The sequence below is a fragment of the Berghia stephanieae genome, chromosome 6 (genome assembly GCF_034508935.2).
Source record: "Berghia stephanieae isolate SIO BIC M18660-M18661 chromosome 6, UCSD_Bste_1.3, whole genome shotgun sequence".
Taxonomy (NCBI): domain Eukaryota; kingdom Metazoa; phylum Mollusca; class Gastropoda; order Nudibranchia; family Aeolidiidae; genus Berghia; species Berghia stephanieae.
Genome location: NC_088365.1, coordinates 13593790 through 13610151, shown reverse-complemented (window position 1 = coordinate 13610151; position 16362 = coordinate 13593790). Strand labels below are relative to the sequence as shown.

Genomic DNA, 16362 nt, shown 5'->3' with positions numbered 1-16362 from the left:
ACATGTAAACGAGTTCTAGCCAGTATGAAGAATAAAAAGTACCGATTTTCTTTGTTTCGAACCAAGCTGCTGGTTGCTGGGCGGACGTGACATCAGACTATTGAATCCACTTACTTTTTCTTCTATCCACTTATACACTGTTTTCCATCTCGATTTCTGTCTTTGTCTTGTCCTGGCCCTGGTCAGATACCTTAGCTGAGAGGGAAACAGTCAAATGTATAGTTATTTTTGGTAGATGATATTTTGTTTATTGTAAATCATCTCTCTATAATGCACTATATTATGTTTCATTTACGTATTATATATGATTTGTAAACATTTTAGTATATTCCTCTTAATAGGGACTTGTGCTTGTGTCTGGATGAGCCATTTAGGTGATTACAAACGAAAGTACATTGATAGTGTGCTCTTGGAATCGACATATGTTTCCTATTTGAACCAATTTCACTTTTGTTATCTTTTCTTCGGTGCTTTAATTGTAATTCTAGAACTTTTTACTATCCCATTTTCTTCCTTTTTACCTTTCCTCTGATATGACCTTAATGTGTTGCAAGCGCCGTAAAACCCGTTAAAACAATAAACAACGTTACAATTCAGTTATCTGTCCTTAGCATGATCACAAATGCCCCAAAGTCCTAAATTACAGTTTTTAAGCAACCAAACTTTCCTTTTCCACAAGATTTATTGAACCTAAAACGTCTATGCAGTTCTGTCTGGAGCCAAAAACTCGTAATTCTACGTAATTTTCGTATCGCTAGGCAGGTCTGGAGTAATACATATTCCACAACAAGATGACACGTATGTTAAAATGATCAGAAATATGTGAATTTTAGCGTTTGCCTCTTTATGTATTATGCCTAAATTCCTCAATAATGTATATAAAATACACCATCTTGTGTCACAGTTTTGACATAAAAAATCGTAAGCGTTTATAAGCGCAAAATCCACTAAACCTGCTCAAAGCGCTTTATAAGTGTCCTAAGCAACACGTAAGATGGAGGACAAGACATGACGCCTGTCAGGCGATATTGCAACTTTTCAAAGACACAGCCAGAAACTTATTTTACACCTGATTACGATAAGAGATTGTGTGTAAAGAGCCTTTTCCAAGGAATCAAATATGCGCCACACAGAGCTGGGCATGAAACCCTGATCTTTCGATCCGAAGGCAAAGGTCAAACCGCTAGACTACATAGCCGCAAAATAAACGAAATGTTCATCCCCCAAACCACCCCTACATAAGATCGTGTTGAGGCGATGGATTACAAAGTGATCGTGAGCAAAACTGAATGGAAAGAATTCACTACATGTGACCCGCCGCCTCGAAACGGTATTAAGTCGGGATGATCAAAGTGTTGAGAATAGAATCTATGACCAAAAACATCAGACTTTGGTTGAGTCCATGTATGGATTATTGAAGAAAAAATATAGAATTTTAAAGTGATGAAAACCGAAATTTTGTTTTCTTGACCAGTTAAGCTTAAAATTGCCCTTTCAGTATCTCATGGCGCTGATATGACCAAATTATGTTTTGCAAGCGCCGTAAAACTCTTCAAAACAAAAAAAAAAAACAAAAAAACTTTCTTGTTCTTCCCGACATAATACCGTTTTGAGACGATGGGTCACATATCATTTATTGAGACCTCTGGCCACCTGTCATGTTCACATTCAAGTGTTAAGCAATGGATTAATATTAACTATAGGGTAATAGGGGGGGGGGGTGAAGGATAGCTCAGTTGGTAGAGTACTTGCTTCCCACGCAAAGAGACCGAGATCGATCCCGGGGTGCAATCGAGATTTTTTTTACTCCCCCCGTCCACCCAGCAGTGAATGGGTAGCTGTGTATTTTAGATTTGGCGGAAAGTACTTTGCCATAGACTAGCGTCCTATCCAAAGGGTAGCAAACAGTTGCTATTGTCTGTTTAACGCTATAGAAACTGGGATAAGCTCCGGCTCCACGGGCCGAATGGCTCTACAGGAATACAATTGGGAAATAGTGACATAAAATAATTTTTTTCTGACCCCCCCCTCCCCCCTGTCCACCCTGAAGTGAATGGGTAGCTGAATCTGTTAGATTTGGCGGAAAGTACTTTGCGATAGGCTAGCGTCCTATCCAAAGGATTTGTGATAGTTTTTGCTAAGTCAAAGGTCAATTTAATAAATCGATATTCGAGAATCTTGGCCAAAACTTCAAATGCGTAATTTTTCTCTCTGAGAACTAGAAAAACAGATATTTACGTAATGGTTTTACAGAGTTCCACTTTTCTAACATGTGCAATGTATTTTTTTTTCTTTTTCTATTTTTTGACAAACCACGTTGTGAGACGTGTTAGTAAATTGAGATAAGATAGGAGTAGAATGGCATGGTTACTGACGTAAGATCCTGTAAGAGATAAACTAACATATTATAGTATGTCACCTCGATTTGTCAAATCTGCTATTGACCAGTGCAGTATATATGTATATATATATATATATATATATATATATATATATATATATATATATATATATATATATATATATATATATATATGAGCCAAGGTCAAAAGGTGCCCGCCTGATACCAGTGTTGAGAAAATTTGATTTTTACTTAATTATGGGCTGTTTTCATGGGGTTAATGCTTGTAATCAATTGATAATATGAAGAAGAGATAAAATGAGATAGCTCAACATACTCTGTTAAACAGAATATGAAATAAACAACTTGAAAGTGAAATTTGAATGCTGTTTGGCATGTGCTTAAAACGAGGTCAACGCATCACCTTTTTAGAAATCATGTAGAAATTAAATGTGATGTTTTAGCTCACGTGATTGAAATTTGACTAATAGTATAAAGTCAAAATTTACTTTTAAACGCAATTGCAGTATATTACATATCGTCGACGTCCGACTCTAACCGTGTAAGTGCAGGAACTACACTTTCGAGAAAAGTGAAAAAAACTTTATTACCGCTCCTTTCGCATGGATATGAGGTCAACACTGCCTACAAGTGTTTAAGAATGCATTTCTGATAACACACAATTGCCTGTTTTAAAAAGTTGATGACATTTAAAGAAATATTGCGCATACACGAATAGCGCCGACAAATCCGTCAGCTATTGCACGGATAGGGCCGTGTTCGTTTAGCGCCCGACCGTTTCTCTGCAAGGTGGCGTGACGTAAACACGGATAGGGCATTGCACGCATAGCGCCTGTCAGAAACTGTCATCACTGTGCACAGCAAAGGTACTTGGACGGTTCTCATCGTACCGTTTTTGTTATTTCTATAACAATATGCTACACGTTACTCATGGAAGAAAAATCATAATTTACTCATTTTTCTCATAGTCAATATCTGTGATTGTACCAAAGCGTTGAATGCAAATACTGAAAAAAATTGGTTGTTCGGCTACATATTAAATACATAGCATTTATATAGCGCTGATCTACAGTTGACACCATGCTCTAAGCGCTTAATTGCCTCGCATCTGGAAATTGTAAGAGTGGGTGGGCGTGCTCTTTACTTCCTTTAAGAGCAAGACTTTTTTACTTTTATAGTAAAAATGTACAGTATTTATACATTCGTTCATGAATATGCATGATTAGGCGCTACATCTTGCAAATATCATAACTAAATAAATAATATATTGAGCGCACAAATTGCGATAAAAGGATAAAAGAATGTACATACGAGTAATGTATTATTAATAAAGTCATACACCCATAAATGATAAAGATATCGACCGATTTGGTCATTCACTCTCTTTTAGGACCATGTCTGTCTTACGACTAGAACTGGATCGTATGCAATCAACTCTTTCGTATTGCCATGGCGCATACATTTGGATTATGGTTTGTTTTTAAGGGTTTTACGGCGCTTGCAACACATTTAGGTTATATCAGCGCCTGTAAAAAGGAAGAAAATGGAATAGTAAAAAGTTCTAGAATTACAATTAAAGTACCCAAGAGATAGTTATAGTAAGACAAAGAGGAATGGGGACAAATAGAGATCAGACGTAGATTCCAAGAGCATACCATCAATATACTTAGTTTGAGATCACCTATAAGTCTCATCCGGACACAAGCACAAAATCCAACAAAGAGGAACACACTCAAATGCTTACATTATTATGGTAGTTACAAAATACTCAAGCCATTTATAATACTTTTGGAGGGTTTATTTTACAAGATTAACCAACAATTTTTGGTCAGTTAAAAACACAATTTGCAAATTTGATTCAATAATTCCTAGGCCTTAATATTGATACAAATTAAAATAAATATACAACAATATCAATAATGCATAAAAATGTTATAACGATGATAGCATTTCTTTTGTCTCAATAATTCACCAATAGGGTGCACTATAACACATGGCATATTACATCATAATATCTACTAATACATGTAAGGGAGAGACTGCCCCTCCGCTTTACACACACACACACACACACACACACACACACACACACACACACACACACAAACACACACACAGTTTCTGGTTTTAAAAAACATCTGATTTCACACGAAATGCAAAATTAACTCAAAATTAGTCATGGGGCAATGCATCAAAGAATGGGTGTAAGTCGCGTGGTATTACAGCCTTCAGTTCCTGAAGGTGCCTCCACTTTGTTCCTTTGATAATTTTTGGGCCTGTAAACAGCGGGTTAGGTTCTTTAATTATTTGAGTGCTGTTTCCCCGTACAGAGAACTCTTCCCATTCTTCGTTATAGAGCAGCTTGTAGCTAATTTTGCCATCAGATGTGTACTTTAAACATCTGATGTCGACCACTTGGGGGTCGCCTTTCTTTTTTCCTGGCCGGATGCTTTTTAGTCCACAAATGTCATCAAAATTGCGGAAAAATGTGTTATCAACATACTGCACTTGATACGGACCAGGATCCTGTCTTGCTGCTTCGATGTACCTGGTGTAGTCAGCTGGACAGAAAATTTTTGATTTTTTATTTTCTCTTCAATTTTTTGGTGCACGCTGTCCACCTCCATTTGAGTGTGTCCCTTTTCCAAGTATTTATGGAGAATTGTGATGTCCATTGTTTGCGCTGTGTACGTCAGCGCTTTAGCCAATGTTGTATTTCTATTTTGATAGGGGCATCCATCAGAATAAATAATGAAGGTCTTGCATGGCGGTGTCACATTTTGTCTGATGTAATCTGTGATACAAGAGGCAAATTCATTTGCCGTCAGACCACCTTGCCCTTCATGCCACAGATAACATCTTACATCCCTTGACCTCTCATCATAAATGGTGAAGTTATGCACGCAGAGCTTTGTGCGATAATACAAGGCCGAGGCTTGGAGTGCTGGCGCCAACAGAACAGCTTGGAGATCCATTGTTACCATGACTATATCTCCATTTGATGCTTTGGCCATCTCTTTATCAGATTCTTTTGCCGCTCGACCCTCATCTTTTTTAAGCACGTGGAGATCATATGCGGCGTCATCAATGTTTCCCTCCTCGTGACCAACACAGATGTCGCACTGGTCCTTTCTTGGCTTAAAAATGTCGTAATTGCCAAGAGACATTTCATCGTATACCAGTTGCCTTGAAGCTGGTTGGAGGTTGTGTTCAATGCACCATTTCTTGTATTCTTGATGGATGTCGCTTTTCTTGTTGAAGGATCTCACGAAGTATTTTTTAGTCGAGCTTTTTCGGCAGTAGTGAGATGGCATGTTGTCTAAGAATGCCAGGAATTCTTGAATTTTTACTCTGCCTGGGGACTCTCGGGGCTCCCTTGCGGATCCAGAGCTGCCTTCGCCAAGAATCTGGGCCCGAACATAATGCTGCGTAAGCCTCGTGGTGTTTAAAAACATGGTTTTACAGACTGGGACCACGTGTGCGCCAATGTTCAGGTGATACCTCAGGGTATTCTGTCGACCACTTCCTGTCTGCTCACTTCGGGGCCTCGCGACATCATCTCTATTTACAAGGTTCTTTATGAATGTCTCCTTCTGAGGCCAAGACAGTGACCAAACATATTGGTGGATCTCCTCTCTTTTCTCGTCGGCGACGTCCTCGCATTTTGCCCAAGTAGCCTTGCATCCACATCTTCTACCTAGCTCCTTCGCTGCCTTTTCCACCATTACATACTTTCCTGTTCCTTTCTCATACTTCCGTCCCATATACGACTCGCCCTTTGCTCTCTTCGTCTTATTAACATTTTTCTGCCACTTGCTTTCATCGGCTCTTCTTTTTTTACCCCTTTGGAGAGTGTTAGTATCAGCGTCTCCGGGTTTTCATGGCTCTCCGTTTCTTCGATGGTTCTATTGCTATCTTCTTCTACACCTATTGTTTCCATTTCATGGTTCTCCGTTTCTTCGATGGTTCTATTGCTATCTTCTTCTACACCTATTGTTTCCATTTCATGGTTCTCCGTTTCTTCGATGGTTCTATTGCTATCTTCTTCTACACCTATTGTTTCCATTTCATGGTTCTCCGTTTCTTCGATGGTTCTATTGCTATCTTCTTCTACACCTATTGTTTCCATTTCATGGTTCTCCGTTTCTTCGATGGTTCTATTGCTAACTTCCATTGGGGAAATATTCTCCTGATCCGCATGAACTCTTTCCAGATTGTCGGTGTCAAGACTTTGACTAAAGGGGCAGTTGGCGATGCTGTTGCCGTGTGTCAAAATACTTCCCTTTTGGAGAATATCTACATCACTACTAAGGTCCCTGACATATTGCTCCTCCATGAAAGGAACAAGTTCGGTGAAAGAAATATCATTGATACATGTTTCTTGATGTTCGTTGGAAGATGCGACAGGCGTGGCAGCTGCCACTGCTTGGTCCCCTTCCTCAGGGGTATGGGACAAATGGCTGGCGGGTTCCTGCTGGGTCATCTGCTGCTGTGCCAGACGCAACATTCGCATAGCTCTGCTGTTGGGGTCCATCACCTGTGGATGTATACAGATGTACGTATATATGTATGTGACAGGAAATGTGAGGGAGAAAGGGAGAGAAGGCATAGTGGATTATACCACAAAGGATAGTCGATAAACAGTGTCAATAAGTCAAGCACCAATCAATGCCTCAAACGGGTGATTGCAAAAGGTAACATGTGCAAAGAACAAGACAGGGGTTACACTTGGGCGGTTACATTTGAAGACCAAAGTTAAACTGTTGCTATTCCTCCGCACCTCTCTCTCTCTCTCTCTCTCTCTCTCTCTCTCTCTCTCTCTCTCTCACACACACACACACACACACACACACCTATATGCACACAGAACTATCTATGTTTCAATCATGCGATAAAAGGACAGTTGCAAAGTTAATGTTGTTGTAAGCTTGTCTGCTAAGTGCCAAGCATAAAGTGACAGAAGCATTCATCGTATTCATATAAGCTTGAAAGTGAAGCAACTTTAACTAGTTGTAATATGTATTTTCCACACTCACCTTCTCTGCGTTATTCTGACAAAGTACTGTGCCGGTCTGAGGAATGTGGTTGTCCAGGCGGAGGAGTATCGTCTCAATTAAATGTTGATCTGTGGAAAATGAGATATGAATCATCATCATCATCATCATCATCATCATCATCATCATCATCATCATCGTCGTAGTCGTCGTTGTCGTCGTCATCGTCATCATCATCATCATCATCATCAGCAGCAGCATCAAGATCATCATATTCACCGTAGTTACTATCATGATCACCGTCATCATCATCATCATCATCATCATCATCATCATCATCATCGTTATCATCATCCCTAATACCACACCACCATCCTCACCATAACCATCATCATCATCATCACTACCACCACCACCGCCGACACCATCATTTTCATCGTCGTCGTTGTCGACATTATCATTTTGATATATTATACAATGCACGATTCAATCCTATAGTATAAAACAATAGGAAAAACTTTCCCTTGTTTACATTGTATGTGATTTTTATATCAGACTCCTTTTGTTTTGCATGGTAATATTTTCCACACTCACCTTCTCTGCCTTATTCTGACAAAGTACTGTGCCAGTCTGAGGAATGTGGTTGTCCAGGCGGAGGAGTATCGTCTCAAATAAATGTTGATCTGTGGAAAATAAGATCATTACCATTATTATTATTATTATTATTATTATTATTATTATTATTATTATTATTATTATTATTATTATTATTATTATTATTATTATTATTATTATTATTATTATAATATTATTATTATTGTCATTATTATTATTGTCATCCTCACCATCATCGTCATCATCATTATCATCATCATCATCATCATCATCATCATCATCATCATCATTATCCCTACCACCACTACCACCATCACCACCATCATCAACATAATCATCATCATCATCATCATCATCATCATCATCATCATCATCATCATCATCATTATCCCTACCACCACTACCACCATCACCACCATCATCAACATAATCATCATCATCGCTAACACCACCATCACCATCGATTATTATTATAATGTATATTATACAATACGCTGTGATTCAATGCTACAGTGTAAAACAATATCAGATTTTTTTTTCTTCTTTAGGATGAGATAATGACTCAATGACAAGATTAGCGAAAACTTTGTTTTCTTACTAAAAGTCAATGTAAACATCTCTTCGCTGTCCGTGTAACCGCCAAGTTGTGCGTACAGGTAGCTCTAGTCTGGTCGCGCTAAGCGTGCAGGAAGCGCATGGACGGCTATCGTCCGACGGTTCAATCAACTTTTGCTAGCGATAAACGTGCATGTATATTTCTTTTGTTTTAATCCATGTAATCTTTTTAGTAAAATGTTTTTTTTCATCAAAAAATGGTTCTCAAATACCACTAAACATGTGATAAAGACTTTGCTTACCTTATTGTACAGGGTACTTGAAGAAAAATTGCACAAAAAAAAGAATGATTCAGGATCTGAACAAATGGTGGATACACGATTAGGGTGACCGAAATGCTATAATCTGGTCATGATTGGTTAGAGAATCTTTTGTTTCCCGCCAATTCCAAGGTTATAACCCTTAGATATTGTGTCAAGGGGACGGAGGATGGGATTTTCCTTGAAATGAACTAAAAATAGCCATTTCCCCAAAACTGGCACTTACACGGTTAGAGTCGGACGTCGACGATATCTGATTACGTTTCATATAGACTTCTTAAAAAGTTGGTGTTGCTTGTGACCTTTGGTGTCATCAAACACAGCACAATACTAAGACTCGACACGAAACTTTAAAGCGCATGTTTAATGTTTATAAAACGTTTTATTATGAGAAAAAAGCATAGATTTACTATCTGAACTCAAATCTTGGAGTAAATGTATTCCGTTTTACCGATATCGAGGTTTATTGGTTTTGGTGTCATTTGTCACAAGCAACACGGCATGCGTGAACACGTGGAAGTTTGTTTCGTTAAATGGCGATTCGCAATTTTGATCCACCCTTCATACCAGTCTTTGAAGTGCAGCACTTTCATTTGCCTTTCCAGCGTGGCTCCAGGCAGAAAAGGTAAGTTGAACTTTGGTGTCATCGCTATTTTACATTGTCACAAGCAACACTTGATATTGGATATTACAAAGTGCCACCAAAAAAGTATGTTTTCAGCTGTTATTCTATTTACAAATATGATATGATATCTCACATAAGACTGTGATTTTGACACAATTAATTATTTCCTTGTAATTCTAACTTTTTATGTTTCAGGGTTGTATCAATCAAGAAAAAGACAAAACTCAAGCTTTTGACGAATCCAGATAAAAGAAAGGTTGACAAGAAATTTGATTTGATTTACTATTAACACACTAAATTACTACAAACTAGCAGATTTGAGCAGTAGGGCGGATGTTACCATATGGTTACATGAATTCATTACCATGGCTGATATTTATCTAGTGTTTGTGTGACTTCTGGTACTTTTTGTGACCATTGGTGTCATAGGTTAAAATGTCACAGGTGACACTTAAGTTTGAAGTTTCTAATGTATTTCTGTTTTCATGTTCTTCAAAGCTTGAAATGTCATTGATTACATTTTAACAGGCTATATTACATGTGTTCAGTTGCTATTCTTGATTTATTGAGGCAAAATTGCGTTCTAGTGCCGATTTTGACCAAAGTAATAGCAACAATGGTATTACTAATTTCTAAGTATATTTCCAATTTGAATGTATTTAGTTTCTTAAAATATTATTGAATTTCATTTTAGAGTAGGTTATTGTGCTTTTTTGACTGAAAATAATGATATATTATGGACGAAAGTGTGATTTGGTGTTGCTTGTGACATAAGTAATGGTGTCACCGGTTTATGTCACAAGTCACATTCAGATGCTCTAATTTCCATGTAAATTTCTATTTTTGAAGTCTTTGGTTTCTGAATATTATTAAATTCCATATTTAACTGTGATTATTACACTGGTTTGACTGAAATTAATGATATATTGTCGAAATTGCAATTTGGTATTGCTTGTGACATAAGTAATGGTGTCAACGGTCTAATGTCACAAGTGACACAATGTCGCTAAATAAGATATGCTTTGGTCACATTATTTCCCAACATTTTATTCCAAAAGTTTCTGAACCTTGCTGGTAATAAACATATGCAATATTGTTGTTGTTGTTAATGTACATACATTTTTTATGAAATAATATATTTGCATTCTATGGTGCTTGTGACCGATGACACCAAAAAGCAACATTTTCTCCAATAGTTGGTAACACTATTGTACTATGATTGTTGTTGATTGTTTCTTTTTGTCTATAACTTACTAAATAAAGTTTGATACTCAACAAAAATCATTTGGTTATTGAGTTTTTTGTCTCCTTTTGGTGTCACCGGTCAATTTTATTTTAATTTATTTTAAAAACACACGAACACACATATATATATATATAATTTATTTTAAAAACACACGAACACACATATATATATATATATAATTTATTTTAAAAACACACGAACACACACATATATATATATATAATTTATTTTAAAAACACACGAACACACATATATATATATATAATTTATTTTAAAAACACACGAACACACATATATATATATAATTTATTTTAAAAACACACGAACACACATATATATATATAATTTATTTTAAAAACACACGAACACACATATATATATATAATTTATTTTAAAAACACACGAACACACACATATATATATAATTTATTTTAAAAACACACGAACACACATATATATATATAATTTATTTTAAAAACACACGAACACACATATATATATATAATTTATTTTAAAAACACACGAACACACACATATATATATAATTTATTTTAAAAACACACGAACACACACATATATATATAATTTATTTTAAAAACACACGAACACACATATATATATATATAATTTATTTTAAAAACACACGAACACACATATATATATATATAATTTATTTTAAAAACACACGAACACACATATATATATATATATATAATTTATTTTAAAAACACACGAACACACATATATATATATAATTTATTTTAAAAACACACGACACATATATATATATAATTTATTTTAAAAACACACGAACACACATATATATATATAATTTATTTTAAAAACACACGAACACACATATATATATATAATTTATTTTAAAAACACACGAACACACATATATATATATAATTTATTTTAAAAACACACGAACACACACATATATATATATATATATATAATTTATTTTAAAAACACACGAACACACATATATATATATATAATTTATTTTAAAAACACACGAACACACACATATATATATATAATTTATTTTAAAAACACACGAACACACACATATATATATATATAATTTATTTTAAAAACACACGAACACACATATATATATATAATTTATTTTAAAAACACACGAACACACACATATATATATATAATTTATTTTAAAAACACACGAACACACATATATATATATATAATTTATTTTAAAAACACACGAACACACATATATATATATATAATTTATTTTAAAAACACACGAACACACATATATATATATATATAATTTATTTTAAAAACACACGAACACACATATATATATATATATATAATTTATTTTAAAAACACACGAACACACATATATATATATATAATTTATTTTAAAAACACACGAACACATATATATATATATATAATTTATTTTAAAAACACACGAACACACATATATATATATATAATTTATTTTAAAAACACACGAACACACATATATATATATATATAATTTATTTTAAAAACACACGAACACACATATATATATATATAATTTATTTTAAAAACACACGAACACACATATATATATATATATGTGTGTGTGTGTTTCTTTACATCACATGACAGACTTACTGCCCTCGTCATATTAATACTATTAAAACGCATATCTCCCTGGAATCTATCAAAATACCAAATGATGGGGGAATAACCTTTGGATAATATATGTGTGTTCGTGTGTTTTTAAAATAAATTAAATATATATATATATATATATATATATATATATATATATATATATATATATATATATATATATATATAAGTTATAATCGAGCAGGAAAGCGAGTTGGTCGGTTATATTTATTTTCGCAATTACAACATCAGGACATAACCCGGTAGTTACCTGACTTAAATTATTTTGTTACCAACTTACAGTTTGGCAAACTATTATTATTATTATTATTATTATTATTATTATTATTATTGCTGACCCTTGTTGCCAGTTTAAAGTAGAAATATATCATGGTAGTGAAATTATTGACATGATTATCTACGCCCTTTTTTAATACAGTATTCACTGAATTCTTGCATGGCCAGGCGACAATCCAAAGACCGTGGGAGAATCCGACTGTGTCCAAATCAGAGGCCAATGGGAAATAACCAATTACATACCCCAATCTTCAAGTAGGATTTCCTGACTTACTCCCCTTATTAGTGCAAAGATAGAATTAGCATATAATATACATAATAATATAATATATATAGTTTGTTATTGGTGTTTATTGTTTTTCAATATTATATAATATTTTTTTCTGTTGTTTAACATTTTTGTACAGGAAAAGACAAAGACACTTAGACAAGAACAGTGGAAATAGAAGCTGTTTTATAAGGTGTTTACGTGGCTCAATGGTAAGGACTTCGCTTCGTACTCAAGAGATAACGAGTTCGAATACCCGCTGCCTGTAGAAAGTCACCTACCCCTAGCTCAGCTTGCAGTTCTGCACTGCGGTTGACGCCTGGGTTATTCCTGTCTTCCCTTGAACAGACCCTAAAGATAAATTTCCGATTCGAAAAAAGGGAATTCTTATTTAATTATATTATGTATCTATCTATTCATTAATTTATCCATCTATTGTTATTATCATTATTATTATCATCATCATCATCATCATTATCATCATCATCATTATCATTATTAGTATTAGTATTTTATTATTATTATTATTATTATTATTATTATTATTATATTATTATTATTATATATTATTATTATATAGTTATAGTAGTAGTAGTAGTAGTAGTAGTAGTAGTAGTAGTATGTAGTAGTAGTAGTAGTAGTAGTTAGTAGTAGTAGTAGTTGTTGTTGTTGTTGTAGTAGTAGTAGTAGTAGTAGTAGTAGTAGTTGTAGTAGTAGTAGTAGTAGTAGTAGTAGTAGTAGTAGTAGTAGTAGAGGTAGTAGTAGTAGTTGTTGTAGTAGTAGTAGTAGTAGTAGTAGTAGTAGTAGTAGTTTTATTATTATTATCACCACCACCATCATCATCATCATCATCTCCATCATCATCATCATCATCATCATCATCATCATCATCATCATCATCATCCTCATCATCATCATCATCATCATCATCATCCTCATCATCATCATCATCCTCATCTCCATCATCATCATCATCATCATCATCATCATCATCATCATCATCATCATCATCATCATCATCATCATCATCATCATCATCACCATTCTCCAACTATTCCCAAATCCCCCATGAGAACCAAGCAGGATGACCGACGGTGCTACAAAGCAATGATAAACATCCAATTAAGCTTTGACACACTCGTGTCCATCACTTAACACAGCGTGTCATAGATAGTATCGGACACATGCCGTGTTTTGTTTCGTTTTCATGGACGATATTCCTCCATTTAACCAGCTTACTGGTACCCTGGAAAAAAACAAACTCTTATTTTAAAATTTGGCCAGAAAACTAGTCCTTCAAATATTGATCGTTTCAAATGTCCCAAATCAAGGCAAAAACTTTCAATACTGGGACTTAACAAAGTCCCAGGTTTGAGAGTTTTTCCCAAGTAATTGGTAATTTAATTCGATGGGTATATTTGAAAGACGAGTTTTCTGGCCAAATTTTAAAATATGCGTTATTTACAGAGTACTGAAGTAAATTGGTTAAATAGTCCAGTCTCCACTTTCCTTCACAGCGGGTGTCCACCAAATCTGAATATCAGACATAAAATGGACAACAACAATTTATCTTTACACTAACTAAACGTAATGACACATTTTGAGTAGAAAGATTTCGTTATCAACACCTAAAAACGGTATGGTAAGTGCGACTAAGTCGTCTTGTGGGACGACACTCGCTTTCGGATCGGAAGGTCCTGGGTTCGAGCCTCGCTCGGCACATAGTTGAGCCCTTGGATAAGGCTTTTTACTCACATTCTCCCATCGTACTCACATGTAAAATGTGTGCATGCCCATGACCCCCGGACCAAGGACCGTGGAATCCACTCCAAAACGTAGAAGAAGAAATCTATATTTGTGATCCTCCAAAATTTAAAAAAGACCAACCCCACCCATCCACATCGAAAGTCTATCCCCCCCCCCCCCTAAAAATATTTTTTTTTTAAAAAGCCAGCAACAACAAGCATTCAAACAAAGACACATAGCAACATCACACACAAACACACACACACACATACACACACACACACACATCCTATTTCTTGTTCCTAACTTTTTGAAATTTACCATTTTTACTACTCCTATAGAAAGTTCGAAGATGACATCACTCAGGTATTTGTTATTGTTTTTTGCCATCCACGTTTATGAGTAATGTTATAAACGTTCATGGATACACACAGTTTTGTGTGTTGGTCCGTTATACTTCCGGATGGCAATGTTATGAGCTTCTTAGCCAAGCGCATACTATAAGTAAACGTTTCCATGAACAAATGTCTGTATAAAACGTGTTTTATTTTTCATTGTATGACAAAATAGTTTGCCTCGATTATCTACAGTTTTATATAGATAGTATGCGCTTGGCTAAGAAGCTCAGAAACACACCAAATAGTCAACACGATGTCATGTGAAAGACTTACAATCTGTGACCACTGAATACGATTCAATAGTCTGATGTCACGTCGCCTGGCAACGGCGGCCATCTTGGTTATAAACAAGGAAAATCATTACTTTTTATTTTTCATGCTGGCTAGAACTTTTCATATGCCTTGTGATCAGAATGTGTAAAAGTCAAAACATGATCAAATTTATGTGTTTTTTTCTCCTCTGGATACGCTTTTATGCTCGCCGGAGAAATACTTCATACGGGGTCCGCCATTGTTCCGATAGTTTAGAGCCAGTGTTACTAAGTTACCATGCGTCATTAGGAAGGAAGTGACGTTACGACTGTTGAAGAGTATTCGTCAAGAATACATATTTAATTGGTGGGCTGTGCCTATAAGGTTGTTTTCATGTTATTGTGTCGACGTGTTGAAACTGTGGGATATGTCAATAAATGTGTTTACATAATATTGTACTACACAACGGCGTGCCTGGTGTACACGGGGGGGGGGGGGGGGGGTAAAAACATTTTTATTTTTTGGGCCCTGTTCAAAAACAGTAAATCAAAACAAAATCTTGAGCTTTTATATAGCGTATTATCCATTACACGTGCTCAAAGCGCTTTTCAAGGGATCCCTAGCCAACAGCAACACATAACATGTAGGACGAGACATGACGCCTGTCAGGCGATATTATTAATTTTTGGGACAGAGACAACGCTGTTAACGGCCAGGTACTCATTTTATACCTGAGTACGGTGAGAGAATGTGAGTAAAGAGCCTTCTCCAAGGATTCAACTATGAGCCGACCGAGGCTCGAACCCAGGACCTTCCGATCCGAAAGCGAGTGCCATACCACTAGACCACATAGCCGCACAACCAACGTCCAAATATTTTAAACCTTAATCTTGCTAAAGAGATTTTTGGACAGTATTGGACTTTGTCTTAGTTTATCAATATAGTGGAATCCTGAAATTGGAGTTGACGTTTAGAGTGTTGACTATATGTGGATTCCTCTGCATCATTTAGATTTTTGACAAATCAAAACTATGGAATTTGTGACA

The 16362-nt window shown here is 35.3% G+C and overlaps 1 protein-coding gene across 1 annotated transcript in view; it reads right to left on the bottom strand.

Moving 5' to 3' along the window:
- The window catches only part of LOC144974521 (protocadherin-like wing polarity protein stan), a 411532-nt gene that overhangs the window by 93833 nt on the left and 301337 nt on the right, over positions 1 to 16362 (bottom strand). The window lies entirely within an intron of this gene.